Below are 23403 nucleotides of genomic sequence, written 5' to 3' on the forward strand. Positions count from 1 at the left end.
CGGCGTGTAGCGGGAAGGCGGCTCCCACCCGACGCAGCGACCCGGGTGAGACTTGGCGAGAGGCGCCTCCCCAGTCCCGCGCAGGGCCGCCACGCCAAGCGGCAGGGGAAGGGCGCGAGGAGGAGCTGACGGTTGGGGGGATCCCCGGTAACTCCCCCTAACTGCCACCCAGTCCCCAGCGCAAGCGCCTCTCCCGCACCCCCCACTCTGGCGCCGGCCAATCGCAACGCTGCGCACGTGACGAGCGTTCCCTACGATGACCTCATCCCTGGTGTGGGATGACGTCAAATTCAAGATGGATGGAATCACGGCGGTGGCAGCAGCGCGCTCGGGCGAATCGTGAAGGGAGGCGCCGAGGGGGGCAGCAGGGTGGGGTGCGGCTAACGGCGGAGAGGGTGAGTAGCGGCCGCGTCTCGCGCCCGTTTCGGGAGCTGCCCGCGCCGCGCGGGTCTCCCCGTGCACAAAGGCGTCTTTTCCTGACGTAACTCTGAGGTGTTTTTTTTTTCCCCCCACCGAGCGGGGCTGCGGTCCCCAAACTCTTCAGTGCGCCTGCGCCACTTACAAAATTAGCCCGTCCCTTATTCGCGCATGCTCCACTTCCGGAGACGGACTAAGCCTGCCCATTGCGCGTGCACACATCCGCCACATAGACTCATCGAAGCCTCTAGTGCGCCTGTCTGGTGCCCACAGGGGGCTTCGCAGTCCCTCTTTTCGCGCATGTGTAGTGCAGCTAAAAGAACCTCAAGCTTGCTTAGCTGCGCGTGCGCGGTAGCCAAAATGTGGCCTTTTGCCCTGAGGCGCAAGGCGCTCAGGCGCAAATGTTTCACTGCGCAGGCGGACTGACGGTGCTTGTGAGGGGACAGGGGCTGCAGGGAGTTGCTCTGAGCATGCGCAATGCTGTGAGCGTGGCCCTGCGTGGGGAGGGGAACTATTGAGTGTAGTGATGTCACTATAGGTGGTGAGAGTGCTCGTGGCTCACCTGCTCCCGCCAGCCCAAGCAGGGAGCTCCCGCACCGGGGCAGTCAGCGGGTGCAAGAGCTGCCGTGTTGCTGGTTAGGGCATCCGTGCCTGGCGTGGGGCCCAGTCACCCCCTGTTTGCGTGGCACCCTGGGCTATCCCTGCTGCATTGGCTTCAGTGCAGCGAATGTAGAGGGCGATGGGCTTCCGTGACAGCGTGGTTTACACTGTATTATATGGAAGCTATAAATCACATTTCGTGTTTCTCTCATCTGAACCATGAAGAAAGAGAACACATTTGTATATCGTAGATTCTCCCTGCTGTGTCTCACAAAAGTGCTATGCTAATGTAAAAATTTAAGAGTAACTGCTGATGAAGTGGGCTGTAGCGCACGAAAGCTTATGCTGTAATAAATTTGTTATTCTATAAGGTGCCACAAGTACTCCTGTTCTTTTTGCCGATTATGCTAACCTTGCTGACTAGTCATGCACACCAGAGCTGGGCGGATAACTGGTGGTTGTTTTTTCCTGTTCGCTGGCAGTTCTGAAACATTGGGGGAAAGAATTTCAGTTTGGATTGAAATGAAACTGAAAATTGTAAAAAATTTCAGCATATCGAAAAAATGTGTTTTGAGTCAAATACAACATGTTGTTTGACCTGGAACTCTTTGTTGTGGGTATTTTTAAAAGGATTCATAAAATGCCAGGAGGAGGAGTAGATGGTGATGGTTGTGTACCAATGCCCTTCTTATAACTTTTAGTCCAGCTTTTAGGCTACTCACCTGGGATATGAACATAAGAATGACCATAGTGAGTCATACCGATAGAAGAAATGACACTGAGCTAAATGGACTAACAGTTGTCAATGCCGGATGCTTCAGAGAGAATTAACAGAACAGGGCAATTAAAAAGTGATCCTGTCGTCTAGTCCTAGCATCCGGCAGTCAGAGGCTTAGGGACACCCAGAGCATAGGGTTGCATCCCGGACCATTTTGGGTAGTAGCCACTGATGGACCTGGCCTCTGTGAATTTATCTAAGTCTTTTTTGAACCCAGTTATACTTTTGGTCTTCACAACATCCCCTGGCAATTAGTTCCACAGGTTGACTCTGCATTGTGAGATGTAGTACCTCTGTTTGTTTGTTTTAAACCTGCTGTATTACTAACTTCATTGGGTTACCCCTGGTTCTTGTGTTATGTGAACAAGTAAATAACACTTTTACTCACTTCATCCACGCCATTCTTGATTTTATAGACCTCTATCATATCCCTTATTAATTATCTCTTTTACAAGCAAAACAGTCCCAGTCTTTTTAATCTATCCTCATATGGAAGCTGTTCCATACCCCTAATTACTTTTCTTGCTCTTCTCTGTACCTTGTCCAATTTTATTGCATCTTTTTTGAGATGGGACAACCAGAACTGAGCGCAGTATTCAAGGTGTGGTTGTACCAGGCTTTATGATTAAGGAAGAGGCACCCCGGGTTAAACTAGCACCACCAAGCCCTAGAGCTCAGGTGACTGGGCCACCAGGAGGGCCCAGGTGGAAAAAGAGAGGGGCTGAAGGCCCACCAGAAGCCACAAAGAGTTGGAGCACTGAGAGAGAAGAGAATTGTGATGTTAGAAGGCCCAAACCAAGAGACCGGGCAAGGCCTAGGGCCCCATACAGATGTTACGCCTGCGGGGAGTGGGGACACATAGCTGCACAGTGTCCCAATGCTGAGGAGCCTATGCAGTGTAACCTGGGGAACTGGGCAGATCCATGCTCCCTAATCCACCTTGTGCGGCTCTCACTAACCCCACATATGTACACCAGACCAGTGAAACTAAATGGGGTAGAGACCACGGCACTGGTTGATTCGGGGAGTGCTATCATGCTTATCTCAGGGAAGCCTGTGAAGCGTAGTCATCTGCTGCAGGCTAAACGTACGGGGATAACAGTTAGTTACTACTCCACCATCCCAGTAAAAATTGAAATCCAGGGGAACACTACTGAGGTAGCAGCAGGTGTAGTCCCTAAACTCCCATACCCGGTGCTGATAGGGAGGGACTTCCCAGAGTTTGGAGACTTTCTCCAGTCCACCTATTGGGAGTAAGAGGGGAATCCTGAAGTTAGTGAGGCATCCACAGTAGATTGTCAACCCCCAGTCTTCTCTGAAATATCACCAGATTTATTTTCCATTCCCAGGCGGGGTAGAAAGATGAAAAGGGAAAGAAGGGCAGCTAAGGCCTTGGGGACTCGGATCCTGACCCAGGGACAGAGGATCGTCCTTGTAGGCAGGCGGACCAAGGTAGCTGGAAAGGAGGCTGTCCTGGAGGAGGAAACGCCCGAGCCTGACCCCCACCCTAATATCTCTGAACCAGGAGAGGAAACAGAGACTGGCCCCCTAGAACTGAGACAGACCAGCCCCAGAAGAGAAAATTTTGGACAGGACCAGGCTGAAGATCAACGGTATGACAACGTTAGGAAGGAGGTGAGCAAAATAGATGGGGTCCCCGTGGAAGGAAAAAAGCAGGGACCAGGACCCTACTTCATAATGAAGAAGGATCTCTTGTACCGGGTTGCACCAGTGCGGGGGCAGAAGGTACAGCAGCTCCTAGTACCTCAAAAACACCAGAACGCCGTGTTAAGCCTTGCACGTGGTCATCTTTTGGGGGGGCATTTAGGGGTAGAGAAGACCCTGGCATGAATCCTACGACGGTTCTTCTGGCCCAGGGTACATGAAGAAGTACAGAGGTATTGTGCCTCCTGCCCGGAGTGTCAGCTGCACAGTCCCCGTCCTCACTTGAGGGCACCTTTAGTACCCCTACCCATCATAGAGGTCCCCCTTGAGTGAATAGCGATGGACCTAGTGGGACCCCTGGAGAAGACAGCTCGGGGCCACCAATATATACTTGTTGTTTTGGACTGTTCTGTTTGCTATCCAGAAACCGTCCCCCTGCGGAACACAGTCTTTAAAATGATAGCCAAAGAGTTGGTGGGGATCTTTGCCCGAGTGGAGCTACCGAAGGAAATATTAACAGACCAAGGAACCCCATTTATGTCGAAGTTAATGAAGGACCTCTGTACGCTGGTCCATATACATACCCTGAGGACTTCAGTCTATCATCTGCAGACCAATGGGCTGGTAGAAATATTTAACTGAACCCTCAAGGCAATGATAAGGAAAGTGGTAAGTCAGGACGGGAAGGATTGGGACACCCTACTACCTTACCTTAAGTTTGCCATCCGGGAGGTACCTCAACTGGGTTTTCCCCCTTTGAGTTATTATACGGGTGCCATCTCCATGGCATACTAGATGTCTCCAAAGAGATCTGGGAAGAGGAACCCAGTAAGGGGTATAATAGAACATGTATTGCAGATGCGAGACCGGATAGCCCGGGTCACCCCTATTGTACGGAAACATTTGGAAAAGGCGCAGGAGGCCCAGCAAACCCACTGCAATCTCCAGGCAAAAGTCCGACAGTTCCAACCAGGGGTCAGGTGACTGTGTTGGTACCCATGGCAGAAAGCAAGCTTCTGGCCTAATGGCAGGGGCCCTATGAGGTGGCTGAACCTGTGGGGGAAGTAATCTACAAGGTGTGGCAACCAGGACGCCGGAAACAAGAACAAATTTATCACATTAACCTCTTGAAACCTTGGAACCAGGGAGAGGCATGTGTGGTAGCCCAAGAGGCCCCAATCCAGGGAAATAACATGCAGGAGCAGATCAGGATATCCCCTGATCTAACACCAAACCAGAAGAAGGAGCTAACTGAGATGATCAACCGGTATCAGGACGTATTTTCAACCAAACCTGGCCAGGCCACCGAAACATATCACCACATTATCACAGACCCTGGGGCAAAAGTAACTTTAAGGCCCTACTGGGTCCCAGCGGCAAAAAGGGAGGAGATCAAGGCAGAGGTAAAAAGGATGTTGGAACTAGGAGTCATTAAAGAGTCCCACAGTCAATGGTCGAGCCCGATTGTGTTGGTGCCTAAACCCGATAGCACCACTAGATTTTTGTAATGACTTCCACCGCCTGAACGAGATATCCAGATTTGATGCATACCCCATACCCTGCATCGATGAGTTAGTTGATCTCCTGGGCAATGCCCGATTTTTGACCACCCTTGATTTAACAAAGGGATACTGGCAGATTCCCCTTACCAAAGATGCAAAAGAAAAGACAGAATTCTTGACACCAGAGGGTCTGTTTCAATATACTGTTCTTCCTTTTGGACTGCATGGGGCACCTACCACCTTCCAGCGTCTTATGGACAGGCTCCTGCAGCCCCATACCAGTTATGCAGCTGCATACCTGGATGATGTAATTATCCATACCCCAGACTGGGAGACCCAGTTGGAAAAAGTAGAAGCGGTTCTGGACACGCTAAGATGGGCTGGCTTTACAGTCAATCCAGCCAAATGTGCTATAGGGTTAGCAGAGGCTAAATACCTTTGGCTACATTGTAGGAAGTGGCATGGTCTAGCCCCAACTGGACAAACTGGAAGCTATCCAAAATTGGCCCCAGCCAAATCGGAAAAAACAAGTCCGGGCATTCCTGGGGGTGGTGGGGTACTACCGGCGATTTATTCCCCATTGTGCTACCAGAGTGAGTCCCCTGGCAGACCTGATAAAAGCCTGGGGTCCGGACATGGTGAAGTTGACTGACACTGCAGAGAATGCATTCACGGATCTACAAACAGCTCTCTGCAGTAACCCCGGGCTTATAACCCCGGGCTTGAACAAAGAGTTCATTTTACAAACAGATGCGTCTGAAGTAGGATTGGGAGCTGTCCCATCACAGATGGTCGGAGACAAAGAACACCCAATCCTCTACCTCAGCAGGAAACTCCTCCCGAGAGAGCAGAAGTATGCAGTGGTTGAGAGAGAGCGCCTTGCTGTGAAATGGGCCATGGAAACACTTTGTTATTACCTACTGGGACGACGGTTTACCCTTGTGACTGATCTTGCACTTCTCCAGTAGATGCAGCAAAATAAAGAGAAGAATGCAAGGGTGACCAGATGGTTCCTGTCTTTACAACCTTTCCAATTCAACACCGGGCCAGAAGCCACCATGGCAACGCAGATGGCTTATCGCGAGTACACTGCCTGATGTCCCACGTGGCCTAACCCTGTGGTGTTGAGCAGGGGGGTCGGGCGGGGAGCGAGATATGTGACAGGGTCAGGCCAGATGGCTACAAGAGAATGGTCGAAGGTAGATGCATTAGTTCCAGGTTAAGCAGGTCCCTTTTTCCTGGGTAAGATAACAGGGACTATTCCAGAACACTCAGGAACTTTCTAGAACTAATTAAGGCAGACTTATTAGGACACCTGTAGCCAATTGGGAAGCTGCTAGAATTAATTAAGTCTAATCAGGACACGTGGTTTACAAAGGCTGTCACTCCAGTTAGTGAGTGTGTGCGCGTAAGGAGCTGGGAGCGAGAGGACGTGCTGCTGGAGGACTGAGGAGTACAAGCGTTAACAGACATCAAGAGGAAGGTCCTGTGGTGAGGACAAAGAAGGTGTTGGGAGGAGGCCATGGGGAAGTAGCTCAGGGAGTTGTAGCTGTCGCACAGCTGTTCCAGAAGGCACTCTAGACAGCTGCAGTCCACAGGGCCCTGGGCAGGAACCCAGGGTAGAGAGCGGGCCTGGGTTCCCCCCAAACCTCCCAACTTGGGACCCAACACAGAAGGTTCCACCAGAGGGGAAGGTCTCTGAGCTGTTCCCCGACCCACATGGTGGATCAGCAGGGATTGTTCTTACTCTTTTTTTCCCATGCTGGCCAATGATGAGATTATCTGAGTGAACAGCAGGTTTGAGGCACAAAAGTGGCCAAAATGAGGGCTACTGTGAATCTCTGAGGCGAGCAAAATCCGCCAATAAGTACAGGACCCACCAAGGTAGAGGAGGAACTTTGTCAGAAAGGATAATGGAAAGAGCAATGGTTACATATAAAACAAAGACATTTCTGGGAGGCTAAACTTGACTTTAACAGGCTAAAACTCTTGTTTAAAGCACTTTCTCACCTAAAGCAGTCTCCCAGCATCAACCAACCAACATGGCTGGCATTCACCTTTCACAAATGCAAAAAGCACTGTCCTTTTTGCTCCGTCTGTGGTCGATGATGTGTCCTTTTTTCATTGTTTTATATTCCCAGAGTTCATTGTTGTGTCCCCAGAATCAGGATTAGCCCCTTGGTTTAGACTCTAGTACCGGTCTTCCCATCCCCATTTACTCCATAAGCAGATTTGGCTTCCATTGTGTTAGTTTACAATGCTTACTGTACATAGCCAACAGGGAGACAGATGAATCAGCTTCCTTTATCTTACTCAAAACCTGTTAGTCAACCTTGCCTTGATTTAAACATATGTTTAATACATATGCACGACTTCATAAATATCCGTACCTACATCATTCGGTGATTGAGGATCAGTGTGATTCCAGCTTTCGTTTATGATCTCACATGACAGTCTTTATAGATAATTATTATCACAGCAATGTGTTGAGTGTCATGAATTTGTCAGGCCTGTCGGGCTACTGTTACAGAACAGTGAACCCTTTACCAGTTGGCATGGAGGGGTTCTTAAGGTTGCACCTGAACCATCTTTGTTAAAATAAGTAGATTGGACTTTTTCGGTCTATATTCGTACCTACATCATTCAGTGATTATGAGGCTCAATGTGCCTGTTCTCCAATCCTGTAATCCTTCTCGTGGCTCCTCCCCGAATCCTCTCCAATCTATCAACATCCCTCAAATTGTGAACTTCAGAACTCCTAGATGAGTGCCCTACCAACCAGGCTATAGAATCATTCTCTCTCTCTCTCTCTCTCTCTCTCTGCCCTAATGACTGTTCCTGTCATTACGAATGACTACAAATTACCTTCTAAAGACAATAACACCATCTCCAGACATTTTTCAAATGGCACCTAAGTCCTCCCAAAAAAAGTTTTGGTGAAAACTATTCGATTAACTCTTTATCGCATTCACAAATAGCTTGAGGTCACTCAAAATTGCATTTTTCATTGAATAAACCATTTGTCAAAAAAACTTAACTTAGCTCTAAGGCACACACAAATACTAAAAGATTAACATGTAATGTATTTATTGGTCTGAGTTTGGGATGGCTTCATTGTTCAAAAGTAGCAAAGCTGCATTCCAAGCTCAGGTAAATAAAGCCTTTATTTCACCACACACCATCATGTACTCTATATTTTACAGAAAAGCTATTTTATATATTTGTAAACTTTTAATGGGGTGGTGTGGTGTTTTGTTTTTTGTTTTTCGGTTTTTTGGTAAAGCTTTGCTTGTAACTCCAGGGTTGTCTTAATACCATTAATCCAATTATACAGGCCTCAGAGAGAGAAAGATGGCAGGGGGGGAAGTACTAATATATTTTTTAAAAGCCTCTAAAATGATTTAAAATAGTTTTTTCTATAAAGGTAGGACACTGCATTTTTTCAAGGCCAATTTTCATGACAAGTCAGATGAAATGAACACTGTACAACACTGGAAAGCCTGGAATCACAGTTTTCCACTGGCATAAGGACAGTTTTTTTCTTTTTCCTGATTGTGTGAGATATTGGATTTTAAAGTCACCTGTCAAGGAGTGTAATTTATCTAGGAACCCATAGTAGTGTAAATTTGGAAGACCAGGCTACATTTTGGGCAAAAGGAAAGTCTTGTGATAGATAAAAAGAAAAGGAGTACTTGTGGGACCTTAGAGACTAACCAATTTATTTGAGCATGAGCTTTCATGAGCTACAGCTCACTTCATCAGATGCATACCGTGGAAACTGCAGCAGACTTTATATATACACAGAGAATATGAAACAATACCTCCTCCCACCCCACTGTCCTGCTGGTAATAGCTTATCTAAAGTAATCTTCAGGTTAGGCCATTTCCAGCACAAATCCAGGTTTTCTCACCCTCCACCCCCCCACACAAATTCACTCTCCTGCTGGTGATAGCCCATCCAAAGTGACAACTCTTTACACAATGTGCATGATAATGAAGTTAGGCCATTTCCTGCACAAATCCAGGTTCTCTCACTCCCTCACCCCCCTCCAAAAACCCACCCCCATACACACACAAACTCACTCTCCTGCTGGTAATAGCTCATCCAAACTGACCACTCTCCAAGTTTAAATCCAAGTTAAACCAGAACATCTGGGGGGGGGGGGGGGTAGGAAAAAACAAGAGGAAATAGGCTACCTTGCATAATGACTTAGCCACTCCCAGTCTCTATTTAAGCCTAAATTAATAGTATCCAATTTGCAAATGAATTCCAATTCAGCAGTTTCTCGCTGGAGTCTGGATTTGAAGTTTTTTTGTTTTAAGATAGCGACCTTCATGTCTGTGATTGCGTGACCAGAGAGATTGAAGTGTTCTCCGACTGGTTTATGAATGTTATAATTCTTGACATCTGATTTGTGTCCCCTGAATAGATATCTGCCCACATATCTATTCAGGGGACACCATCACAGGGCCTAATAACATCAGCCACACTATCAGAGGCTCGTTCACCTGCACATCCACCAATGTGATTTATGCCATCATGTGCCAGCAATGCCCCTCTGCCATGTACATTGGTCAAACTGGACAGTCTCTACGTAAAAGAATAAATGGACACAAATCAGATGTCAAGAATTATAACATTCATAAACCAGTCGGAGAACACTTCAATCTCTCTGGTCACGCAATCACAGACATGAAGGTCGCTATGATTATGAAATTTGGGACAGCAGGTCTTTTTTTTTTTTCTTTCACATAGTTGAAAGAAGGGAAATGTATTTTGTACTGTCTTCACTGAATGAAGCTTTTATGTGTCATGTCATTCTGGAGCAGATCATGTACATCTCAAAAACTGAGTCATTCAAGGAACAAGAAACAAAAGCTTGTTTTTATGTTAGGCACCTGCTCCACTCTCCCATGTTTTTTCTTTTTTCTTTTTCATAATATTGTGATTAATCTCCCCTACCAAATTTTACTCATCTGGAATGGATGAAGAATTCCGTCATTTTGGATTATTTAAATCTCTCTCTTATGTTGAAGAATTTTGTTGTAGTGCTTCAATGGAACATTAAAATCTTGCTCCCTAATTTAATTAAAAATGCCCCTTTATTTAAATTGTCACAAATTGAGAGTACACCCTATGGAAACCTGTTTCCCACAGTCTACATTGAATGAAGGTTTCAAAAATACTTCAATGTGAGCTCTGATCGTAGGGCAATTCATGTACATTTCTTAAACTGAATTCTTTAAGAAAGGTAAAAGCATTTTGGGGCACCTACTTCACTCTCCTCCTCTTTTTCTACATTATCTTCAAAAGCAATTAAAATAAGCAGTTTTAAGAAATCTCTGGCAAAAATGCCTTTAAATATATGTATGCATTTTTTTCCTAATTTTAGGATACTTTTTTCTTAATTTTGTAAAACTTTTATTAGATTAGTTGGAGGTATTATTAAAGGGTAGTGTTTACAGTGGTATTTCTCATCTTTTCATGTACATGCATAATTTCGTTAACATTAATTGAAAGCACCAACTGATATTTATCGGTGGCAGGAGCTGACTTTGGGTCCAATTCTGTTCACATTGAAGTCAATAACAAAACTCTCGTGTTCTGTAGGAGCTGGGTAGGGTCCTTTGTTATAATGTATTCAGGTTATACTGGACACAGAGTAAGAACACAATTTCTACATCTCCTAGAATTTAAAGTTTCAGAGCAGCAGCTGTGTTAGTCTGTATCCACAAAAAGAACAGGAGTACTTGTGGCACCTTAGAGACTAACAAATTTATTTGAGCATACGCTTTTGTGGGCTACAGCCCACTTCATCGGATGCATAGAATGGAACATATAGTAAGAAGATATACACATACAGAGAACATGAAAACGTGGAGTAAGAGGCTAATTAATTAAGATGAGGCATTATCAGCAGGAGAAAAAAAATTTGTAGTGATAATCAAGATGGCCAGTTTAGACAGTTGACAAGAAGGTGTGAGGATACTTAACATGGGAAAATAAATTCAATATTTGTAATGACACAGCCACTCCCAGTCTCTATTCAAACCCAAGTTAATGGTATCTAGTTTGCATATTAATTCAACCTGGGCAGTTTCCATCAGATCATCTAATTTGACTTACATATACAGGCCACTAAATTTCACCCAAATCCCCGTATATGAAACCCAAAGACTAGTGTCAAGGTTTCTTCCCCACTCTGAACTCTAGGGTACAGATATGGGGACCTGCATGAAATACCCCCTAAGCTTATTTTTACCAGCTTAGGTTAAAACTTCCCCAAGGTACAAACTATTTTACCTTTTGCCCTTGGACTTTATTGCCGCCAACACCAAGCATCTAACAAATATATAACAGGGAAAGAGCCCGCTTGGAAACATCTTTCCCCCCCAAAATCCTCCCAAACCCTACACCCCATTTCCTGGGGAAGGCTTGCTAAAAATCCTCGCCAATTTGCATAGGTGAACACAGACCCAAACCCTTGGATCTTAAGAACAATGAAAAAGCAATCAGGTTCTTAAAAGAAGAATTTTAATTAAAGTAAAAGAATCACCTCTGTAAAATCAGGATGGTAAATACCTTACAGGGTAATCAATTCAAACATAGAGAATCCCTCTAGGCAAAACCTTAAGTTACAAAAAGACACAAAAACAGGAATATACATTCCATTCAGCACAACTTATTTTATCAGCCATTTAAACAAAACAGAATCTAATGCATATCTAACTAGATTGCTTATTAGCCCTTTACAGGAGTTCTGACCTGCATTCCTGCTCTGGTCCCGGCAAAAGCAACACACGGACAGAGAGAACCTTTGTTTCCCCCCGCTTCAGCTTTGAAAGTATCTTGTCTCCTCATTGGTCATTTTGGTCAGGTGCCAGTGAGGTTATCCTAGCTTCTTAACCCTTTACAGGTGAAAAGGTTTTTCCTCTGGCCAGGAGGGATTTAAAGGTGTTTACGTTTCCCTTTATATTTATGACAACTAGTTTCCCCAGGATTGAAATGTTTTGGGCTAACTAAACTATGAGCCACAGGCAGAAAACAGGAGAGATGCAGATGCCACCAGTGCCTGAGGCCCCTGCAGTGGCAGGGAAATGATTAAATGAGAGATGCCCAAATGATCCCAGTAGGTGAACCATGCCCCATGCTACAATGGAAGGTGAAAACCCCTTGAGCTTCCTGTCAAACTGAGCTGGTGCAAAATTCCTTCCTGACCCAAATCTGAGATCTGTATGACCCTGTATCACCCTGGGTGCGTGAGCAAGTCAGGCATCTAGAAAGACACGCCAGCCAGGCATTTTCTGCATGACCTCAGGGCACTGGTCCACCAGTGTCCCATCTCGAGCTATGACCAATTTAAGTTGCATCAGAGGAAGGAGATTAAAAAAAAAAAATGCATCAAGCCAATTGGGGGGCGCGGGGGGAGGCCCCTGCAGATGCCTGCCTGAAGCCTGATATTTGATTGTAGTCACTATCCTAATACAGAACTACAAGTGTTATGAGCCAATACATGTTTGTTTCCCACTCATATGGAAAAGAACACTTGTTTAGAAAATATGCAAAGGAGCTTGTTCAAAATTAACTTTTATTTGGAAGTGGAGGGGAATGTCCCTCATATACCTGTGTGACAAAATTCCTGCTCTACCTTGGTGGGTCTTGTGCTTATTGGTGGATTTGCTCGCCTTGGAGCTTCACGGCAACCCTCAGCTTGGCCGTTTTTCTGAACCCACAGTCCAGCCTGCCCCTTTTGTTGGGTGCTTTCAGAGGGGGGAATTGTTGGTGACACTCGGGCGTCGCGCCAGGTAACTCAAGGGGGTGGCAGACCTTGAGAGTCAATGAAGCCCCCTCGCTCTGGACCACCAGGTAACTCGGGAAGCGTGGAAGACCACGAGAGTCGAGGAAACCCCCAGCCCCCTGGCCCCCAGCTCTGGGCCCAGGCAAGCTTGAACACTTCCCTCCCCTGAAGCTAATGAGAAAACAGTTGTGATTGGTTGCTGTGTTACACATTGTATATGCTGCTGTTTTTACTTTGTAAGTGTGTTATGCAAATAAAAAAATACCTTTTTTCTTCAAAAAAAAAATTACTCTCCTATAGCCATCTGGTCCTACCCTGTCACACCTGTCATAAGGATTAGGTTCTCCCAATTTACTCCAGCATCAAACCACCAGCTATCTTCCCATTACCATCCATATCATCTGTCACGGCTACCACTGTTTTGCCTCTGGCTCAGGACAGCTGGATGGAGTTTCCTTTGGAACCCATCAAACTGCTCTTACATCATTTAAGGGGAGGAATCGCAAGAGAGAGAGATGAGGTGTTTTTCCCAGAATCCTCTCATCCCTCAGATTGTAGTTCCTTAGGCTTGGTTGACACACAGTTTTTGTACCTATTTCAGTTAGGGGTATGATTGACTGACTGATTTAACCAACATAGTTATACAGGTACAAACCCTAGAGTGGATATAGTTATTCTAAGATAAAAAATGTCTTAGACTGGTATAGCTTATTCCCCTTTCCATATGAAATAAGCAATACTAGTATAACTTTGCTCAGACTGGGGAGGCAGAGGGTGTGTTGTGCTGTGGTAACAATACTGGTATAGTTGAAACAGTAAAACTTTGGTGTGTAGACATGCCTTTTAATGCAGGGGTGGGCAAACTTTTTGGCCCAAGGGCCACATCAGGTTTGTGAAACTGTATGGAGGGCCGGGTAGGGAAGGCTGTGCCTCTGCAAACAGCCTGGCCTCCGCCCCCATCCACTCCCTCACACTTCACGCCCCCTGACTGCCCCCCCCCGGAACCCCTGCCCCTCAGGCAATCCCCTCCCCTCTCTCCCCCGCCCCCTTATCATGCCACTCACAGCAGCAAGAGCTTGCAGCCACGCTGCCCGGTAGGAGCAGCAGGCCAGAGCGCTGGTGGCACAGCGAGGCTGCAGGGGAGGGCGGAGACAGTAGGGGAGGGGCCGGGGACTAGCCTCCCCAGCCGGGAGCTCAGGGGCCAGGCAGGATGGTCTCACAGGCTGTAGTTTGCCCAGCTCTGCTTTAATGTGTAGTGTCAGTTTAAGAGAGAAAATGATGTAATTTGAGCTATGATAGATTGCTTCAGATTTTATTGAGTAGCCTTCCCCATATGCTTGAGACACACCCATTAAAGGGTACCTACAGAGGAGGGAAAATTGGGCTTGTGCCCCTCTGTGGATTCATGATGCAAAAATAAGGCCTGTTTTTTCTGCTTGTTTTAATATTAGAATTTCAGGTCTTGTATATTAAGGAAGACTCAGTGATGACTATAGTGTTAATGAAATGACAACATCATAAAAGTCAAGAGTGAAAATTGAGCAACTGAGAGAAGAAGGAATTTTTAGACTGCTTAAGCTCCTTTGGTTTTTGTTTATACCTATTTAACTTCAAATGATAAATGTTTTGGATGAAGATTCGACACACTTTCAACTGAGGTATTGGAACTCACAGTAAACATCTATTGAAACCATGTTCTAAGATTTATAAGAAGTTTATTTTTCAACCTTTCTGGTTTCTTCTTAATATATCCTAAAGAAGCAAAAAAAAAAAGTTAAAAGCTCAGTATTTTAAATATCCTTTACATGTCACCTTGAAGTCTCTGTTGCTTGCTTTTTTTTTCCCCTTTTAAAAAAAAATACTCCTGAAAGCCCCAATTCTGATTTGCTATGCATTAAGCTGAGGTGGAAAAGTGCTCTGCACCAAGTTGTGTGTGGCTTAATATATCAGGATCTGAGTTATTCCCTCCCAAAACTACCTGGGGGTTCTAATATAAGTCACACTTGTAGAATGCTGCTTTGTACGTATACAGAGAGAGATTTAAAACTGTTATGTTTATAAATATAAATTGACTTGTTACTTCTCACATGGATTGGACGGTGTCAAGGGTCCTTCTCCACTCTGAACTCTAGGGCACAGATGTGGGGACCTGCATGAAATATCCCCTAAGCTTATTTTTACCAGCTTAGGTTAAAAACTTCCCTAAGGTACAAATTATTTTACCTTTTGTCCCTGGACCTTATTGCTGCTGCCACCAAGCCTCTAACAAAAATAACAGGGAAAGAGCCCACTTGGAAATGTCTTCCCCCCAAAATATCCCCCCAAACTCTACACCCCCTTTCCTGGGGAAGGCTTGCTAAAAATCCTCGCCAATTTGTACAGGTGAACACAGACCCAAACCCTTGGATCTTAAGAACAATGAAAAAGCAATCAGGTTCTTAAAAGAGAATTTTAATTAAAGAAAAAGTAAAAGAATCACCTCTGTAAAATCAGGATGGTTAATACCTTACAGGGTAATTGGATTCAAACATAGAGAATCCCTCTAGGCAAAACCTTAAGTTACAAAAAGACACAAGAACAGGAATATACATTCCATTCAGCGCAACTTATTTTATCAGCCATTTAAACAAAACCGAATCTAACACATATCTAACTAGATTGCTTATTAGCCCTTTACAGGAGTTCTGACCTGCATTCCTGCTCTGGTCCCAGCAAAAGACAACACAGACAGAGAGAACCCTTTTTTCCCCCCGCTCCAACTTTGAAAGTATCTTGTTTCCTCATTGGTCATTTTGGTCAGGTGCCAGCGAGGTTGTCTTAGCTTCTTAACCCTTTACAGGTGAAAGGGTTTTTCTTCTGGCCAGGAGGGATTTAAAGGTGTTTACCCTTCCCTTTATATTTATGACAGACGGTGTCGGTAGAAAGAGACATGCAGAGGTTCAGGAGTCTGATGTGAGCAGTAGGCTGAGAGGATGTAATGATTTATTGCTCACCCAGCAATAAAAAGGGAAAGATTGGGCGGGGGAGGGGATAACAGGTACTTACAAGATGGAAACAGAAGCAGCCAGCTGTAAAATGCCCACTTCATGCATGTACTTGGCTCTGAAGAATTTAAAGGGCAACCTGAAAGGCTTTCGAGAAGAAAAGGATCCCATATGATGATAACCCTGTAGTGGGAACCTGTCCTGTCTTTGGAATATCATAGCTTTTATCTCCTCTATAATATAGCAATCTCCTTTCTCCCAGGAGATTATAAAATCTCATTTTTATTCAACTGGTCAAATACTAATAATCTCTGCTGACAGCATACTTAAAAGCCTAAGAATGTTTTCCGTAATAATTCACATAGTAATAGTAGCTGAATTCCCATTTCATTACATTTTGGAGAAAGACAGAATCCCTAAACTGAAGGGAATAATAACAATAAATTTCATTCCAAATCCCTCAAAATCCTTTCCTAAATTATAGTTCAAATAGTACAACCCCAAACTTACTATATAGCTTCAAAGTTTCTCTTTACACCCAGAAGGAGACTCTCTCTTTTTTTTTTTTTTTTTTTAAATATTGCATTACTGGTGACGGGGAAAGCATCAGGTTGTATCTACTCCATATTGCAATTTAATAAAAGTGGTGTCTATCATAGAATATTTACATAGCAAAATAAACAGAACTCCCTTCTTGTGCATCTCGAGTGTCCTGATGAATAACAGGAGAGTCATCTTTTCTGGTGATATGGACATTTTAGCCACAACCACGTTAATATGAATAACTTATTACTACTAGTGTCAGTCACAGGCCACATCTGTCCCTCACTAGAGCTAACTAAGGGCATGTCTACACTACAATCTTAAGTCAATTTAAGTTTGAAGTCGACATCCAGCCGCTACAATAATTAAGTCAGTAGTGCGTGTCCACACCACACTTCTTATGTCTGTGAAGCACGTCCTCACTAGCAGCACTTGCATCCGTGCTGAGAGCAGTGCACCGTGGGTAGCTATCTCACAGTGCAACTCTCCGCAGGGGGTTTGGGGAAGGGATTGCAATGCCTCATGGGACCAAAACATTTTTTCAGGGAGGACTGGGAATATGGCTTCAGTATCCCAGGATGAAGCTTTCTCCATCCCTCCCTGATCTAAACTGCAACGTATAATGTTTCACGCCTTTTTTCGAAAGGACGGCATAGCTGCGTGTACGCCATCTCCTGAGAGGCATGGATCCTGCACAGCTGTGCACTGTTGTGGTGAGTATTACAAACACCGCGCATCTTATCCTGCAGTATTTCCAGAGTCAGGAGAGGAGTCACCATGTGTAATATTGCAATGTCCTTCAAGCAGCCCTGCTGGAAGCCATAGAATGAAACAATTCCCAGTTGCTGCTGGCAGTCCACTGAACACAGTGGAGCGCCGTTTCTGGTTCTAAGAAACAAGCAGTGACTGGGGATCACATCGTTATGCAGTTATGGGATGATGATCAGTGGTTGCAGAACTTTCATATGCACAAGGCCGCTTTCCAGTAACTGTGTGCAGAGCTCTCCCCAGCCCTGCAATGCAACAACACTAAAATGAGACCTGCTCTGACAGTGGAGAAGTGAGTGGCAATCACTGTGTGGAAGCTTTTGATACCAGACTGCTACCAGTCACTAGGGAATCAGTTTGGAGTTGGTAAATCCACTGTGAGGGCTGTTGTGATCCAACTATGCAGGACCATTTATTGCCTTTTGGTAAGAAGGGTAGTGACTGTTGGTAATGTGCAGAACATACTGGGTGGTTTTGCTGCAGTGGGGTTCTCTAGCTGCAGTGGGACGATAGGGATGTGTGTGCCATCTATCTTGGCACCAGACCACCTTGCCAAAGAGTACATAAACAGAAAGGAATGCTTTTTAATGGTGTTGCAAGCATCAGGGGATCACCAGAGGCCTTTTACCTACATCAGCGTGGGGTGGTCAGGGAAGGTGCATGATGCCTGCATCTTTAACAACACGGGTCTGTTCAGAAAGCTGCAAGTGGGGACTTCCTTTCCAGAACACAAAATAACCATTGGTGACTTTAAAATGCCAAAACTGATCCTGAGAAAGGCAGCCTACCCTTGCTCTCATGGCTCATGAAGCTGGACACTGGACACCAGCAAGGAACAGTTCAACAATAGGCTGAGCAGGTGCAGAATGGTGGTTGAATGTGCCTTTGGCCATTTAAAGGGTCACTGGTGCAGTCTGTGTACTAGCTTAGACTTCAGTGAAAGCAATATCCCCTAGTTGTAGCTGTCTGCTGTGTGCTCCATAAACTCTGTGAGACAAAGGGTTAGAAGTTTCCACAGGAGTAGGGGGTAGAGGCAGATAGTCTTGTCTGCTGATTTTGAGCAGCCAGATACTAGAGCAATAAGAGGAGCACATCATGGAGCACTGTGTCTCAGGGAGGCTTTGAAAACCTGATTTAGTAATGACCCCTAGTAATGTGCGCTGCTTCTTGAATTATGCCTTCCCTTACTGTGAACCTTGCTGTGCCTGCTGGGTTTCTGTCTCCAGCAAATGCCCTCTGTTTCTGTAGTTTCCTTGTACCTCTCCTTCCTCCGTGGTGTGAAGTAATAAAGATTATTTCATTCTCAGGACCTGTAGTTTTATTGCACAAACATATTGGAAGTGAAAGATCAGGAAAATAATAAAAGGAGTACTTGTGGCACCTAAAAGATGAACAAATTTATATGAGCATCTCGAAGAGTCTCTAAGGTGCCACAAGTACTCCTTTTCTTTTTGCGGATACAGACTAACATGGCTGCTACTCTGAAACCTGTCAGGAAAATAATGTAACCTGGGACAGTCATTAGAATAAAATTTGGAGGGGAAAAACACTGTGATCTTTTCTTTTAAATACCGTGGCCTTGCCTGTCAAAGATCATTCTTTGTGCGCCTTTTATTCCTAGTATCCTCCCCCGGTGTGGAGTGGAAAGAATATAGCTTTTTCCCCCTGGCCTCCTGGAGCATGAGGGGGAGGTGAGAATACAGTGATGGAGGAATGCTGTTTTGCAGGGCCTGTAGAGGGAGTCTAACCTCAAGGTGTTTTTCGTGAAGGTCTACGAGATGCCTCAACATGTCCTTCAGAATCCCTAGCATCTCCTGCTGTGTGCCATGCCATGCTCATGCTCCTGAGCTGCTCTCCTGCTCACAATGTCCATGTCCAGTTTTTCAGATAGAGAAATCCTCCATGCTCTCTGCTCAGTGTCAGCCATCCCAGAGGCGTGCATAATCTCATTAAACATGTCATTACGTGTAGTCTTTTGTCTTCTTCTAATCTGAGACAGCCTCTCCGCCGGTCTGGAGGACGAGCTAAAGACCACACTTTCAGCTGTAGGACATGAAAGTACAAAGCAATCATTGTCAATCCATAATCAGGGTCTAGTGCACAATTAATATGTAAAAATCCTCCTTATTCCACTGAAGTATAAGGCAGAACATTTTCATTGATGCAAGGTATTCATTGAACTGGCTTGCTGTACCAGGCATGATGAGTAGGGCCTGGGGACATGGGCACCAAGCGACTGTCTGCAGCACTGGGTGGGCAACCCACGGCAGGAACATAAGTGGCATTGGCCACCTGCCCTTTGTAACATGGACTTTGTGTGGCGATCAGGGGCCACCATTGACCTTCCCAAACTGCAAACCTTGGCAAAGGCAGTGTAGTGGGGGAAGTTGCGGCGACGAGAGTGCACAAGAAAATTTCCCAAACCCTCCTCTACCCCTCCCCCATTGCGCTGCTGCTAGCCGTGGCCTGAGGCTTGTGGTTTCTAAGCTCAATGCCTACCCCTGCCACCCAAACCACCAGCATTCAGTGGTGCTGGAACAATTTTTATAGTGGGATGAGAGCCACTGAACCAAACTATAAACCCTATGTATAATGAAAATCACTCCAAGTCAGGGGGTGCTGCAGCACCCCCTGCACTCCTAGTTCCAGCACCTATGCCAGCATGTCTGGGAAACCGTGAGGGAACAGAAAAGCACAATGGGATGGGATCGCATGGACTATTGTTTTCGATTGCTCGGACTGCAATGAAAACTGCCACCGTCTCCCCTAGATGACCCAAGCTGATATCACTCTCCTGAAGGTAACAGAGACAGCAAGGACCTCATTCAGTGCACAGAATAGACAGAGCCCAGAGAATTGATCAGAATTCTATAGTGAAATGAAACTGTTATCTGCATGACTCCTGCCTCTGTTAGTGCAGAAGTTGGAAGGTGTGTAGTGGATGAGTAGGGCCTTCATTTTCAGTTTTCATTTTATTTAACTTTTCCTGGGAATTTATCCGTGTTTATTAGTACACCAACAAAAAGAGGTGAAAATTGGTGAAAAAAACTATTAATAATTTTTTCTGGGTAAATATCAGGATTTATTTTGGTGGACAGGGGAATAAACTATTCAGCAGATTAATGCTTTGATGAATGGAATTCAATGTGGTTTGCTGCAGAACTAAAACAGAACTCAAAACACAATGCTACCTCTGACTTTAAGAAAACAATACATCTCTAATCTCCACATAAAACTTTTAATTTGAATAAACAGTTTACTGTTGTTGACTTAAAACTATTAGCCTATAAATATTTGTGTTTAATAATTGAGCCACACCATTTGCAGTGTATACAATCAACTACTTCATTTTCTCCTGTTTTTGTTTTTTTTAAACTTTAGAGGACTTCCTTGTGCTCTGAAACGTATTCTGATACAGATTTTCATTTTCTACCCATTTTAGTGTTTCAGGTCTTTAAACCATTATCTGCTAACAGCTTGAAATGTGTACGTGGTGAGCATGAGATTCATCAGTACGTTCAGATGTGCACGCACTTCAGAGTTGTGTGTATGCTTGTTTGTTGTATCTTCTAGATCAATGGTTCCCAAACTAGGGGTGCCGCTTGTTCAGGGAAAGCCCTTGGCGGGCCGGGCCTGTTTGTTTACCTGCCGTGACCACAGGTTCGGCCAATCGCAACTCCCATTGGCTGCGGTTGGCCACTTTCAGCCAATGGGAGCCACAGGAAGTGGCACAGGCCAAGGGACTTGCTGGCCGCTGCTTCCCACAGCCCCCATTGGCCTGGAGTGGCAAACCGCGGCCACTGGGAGCTGCGATTGGCCAAACCTGCGGATGCAGCAGGTGAACAAACAGGCCCGGCCCGCCAGGGGCTTTCCCTGAACAAACGGTGCCCCTAGTTTGGGAACCACTGTTATAGACTAATACATAGCCATACTTCAACAGGCAGCTTTGCATTTACACACAGACTAATGTATTATCATAATACATGTATCTCATGCAATGTGTTTTAATTTTCTAATAAAACAAGTTATTTTTTATATATTTGAATGATACAAAAGTAGGGTGGAAATTGGAGGGAAAATGAATAATACTTTTTGTAAAACCCAGGATTTTTCTGGTAAAAATCAGTTTAAACTGAAAAAGAGGGGGCTTATGAATGAGGTAGGGAACTGCAGAAAGAGAAAGGTGGTCCCATGGCTGAGGAAGTTGAATGCTGCCCTGGAGAACTGGATTATATCCCTGCTACAGAGCTCCTATGTGATGTTGGGCAAGCCACTTAAACCAAAATGTTCATAGTTGGCCATTAAGTATGTGTTCCTCATTTTCTGGATATTCAGTGTGTGACAACTGGGGTCTGACTTGCAGAAGTGGTGACCACTCCTAACTGTATCCTAAGCCAATGGGAGCTGTGCTTTGAAACATGTAAAGTGCTATGAAAATGCTAAGTACTCTGTAAAATCAGGTCCTAGTTGTTTATAATTGGGCAATCAAAATTAGTGGATGCTTGACTATCTTGGTCTTAATTTCTCTGTGCCTCCATCCACCATTTTACTGATGGAAAAAATACTACCACATCATCTCATAGGAGTATTGTGAAGATAAATTCATTAGCGTGAAGCAGTCATACTATGGTGATCAGAACCACAGAAAAACATGAGAAAATTAATAATTTTGTATTCAGTGTAGTGTTGGATGATGTACCGTAAATGAAGCAGGGGCCACACATTGGATGCTGAAGATAAAAATATTGAATGATTGTTCATTTAGTGAGCACTATCCATCCTGTGCACTCAGTCAGACAGAAGTCTTGTGGGAAAAGTAGTATGTGATCAAGTAATTAAACACTGTACTATAATATAGATAACCTGATAGGCCCCTGTGTCCTGGGGCAGTTTGCACAGTGATAGCAAACTTACACAGTGTATTTTTAGATGAATATTTGCAAATTCTTTCCCTCGGATGTGCATTGTTGCACAAGGATTTCCTGAGACCAAATACACTGTGATTTGCTTAATGATCTCTGTGGCATGTTAATACTGGAACATATAGGAATAAATAGTTTTTGTTAAGGATCTTATCAATCCAGGAATATTGAAACAAAATTGTCTTTTATTAGTTGTTGCTGTCTTCATGATCTGGTGTCAATCGTCTTGATTTTGCCACCTGCATATTTCAATGATGGGCTTAATATTAGAAATATTTAAGGGAGAGAGTTTCACAGACACTAGCTCTGTACTGGACATAGTTTCAGTTCAGATGACGAAATGGAATTCTACTGTTTTGCTCATGGTATTAGGCAGACTATGGTGTGTATTTGACATAATACCTATAGGATTGATTAGTCCTATTTCCTGCAGTGCACTGAACACCTGTAGGTTCAAGCCCTGGATGAGGCCAGTGTAAAACTTTTTGAGTTTCAAAGGGGATTTGATAGATAAAGAATGATAGGATAGGAATAATAGTTAATGCTAGTCAATCTGGTTTTATGGAAAACCTGATTTTACTGCTTGAGATTACAAGTTTGGTTGATAAGAATAACTGCCTAGATGTAATATACGTAGACTTGTGTAAAGCATTTTACATAGTACTGCACAACATTCTGATTGAAAGAGTAGCACTGCACAGTATTGATAAAGCACCTGTTAAATGGATTAAGAACTAAGTGACAGATTTCAAAGTAGTCTTATATGGTGAATCGTCACTGAGTGGAGGTGGTTTCTAGTGGGGTTCCACAGGGATCGGTACTAGGTCTAATGGTATTTAACATTTTCATCAATGTTATAAATATATCATTCAAGTAAATATAAAATCACTTGTCATAGGGTGACACTAGCCCTTTAAGATGGAAGAGGCCAGTGTACCTGTGATTGATGAGCTGACTCCCAGTTGGGCTTGAAAGTGGACACCAGGGCCCTATAGGGAGGAAGTTGTCAGGTGAGATCAGCGATAGTTACCAAAGAAAATAAAAAGTAAGTGTACAGTCTAAATCTTAAACCTTATTAAACTAGACAGCATTTGGGTCAAGCAAATTTTCTCACCCTACTGGATGTTGTAGGTAAGTGACAGTTCTTAATACACAGGCTTCCCCTTTAAGCTTGGGACCAGTCTACTCAGTTCAAGTCTTTTGTCTTCCCAGCGTTCTTGTTGCTTCCAGGGTAGGTGGAGGAGGAGAAAGGCAAAAGCATGACGCCACTGTCCCCTATTATATATCCTCAGTCCATGTGCTTGGAAAACAGTAGCCCAGACATGTCCTGGTGGGTTTTGCTGAGTCACAGGGTTGAGCAACCCTGCATTGTGTGGCGCTTCTCTTACAGAATTGTAAATTCCTTGTTTACAACTCCAGCGCTGA

General features: G+C 44.6%; 1 protein-coding gene across 2 annotated transcripts in view; it reads left to right on the forward strand.

The window, feature by feature from the left end:
- The first annotated feature begins 301 nt into the window (after positions 1-301).
- ZBTB21 (zinc finger and BTB domain containing 21) overlaps positions 302-23403 on the forward strand; it is a 43152-nt gene continuing 20050 nt past the window's right edge. For both annotated transcript variants that reach the window (XM_077818165.1, XM_077818159.1), the window contains exon 1: positions 302-395. The gene's annotated coding sequence lies outside the window, so the exon portion shown is untranslated. The remainder of the gene's footprint in view (positions 396-23403) is intronic.

Source organism: Eretmochelys imbricata, chromosome 1 (genome assembly GCF_965152235.1).
Source record: "Eretmochelys imbricata isolate rEreImb1 chromosome 1, rEreImb1.hap1, whole genome shotgun sequence".
NCBI lineage: Eukaryota > Metazoa > Chordata > Testudines > Cheloniidae > Eretmochelys > Eretmochelys imbricata.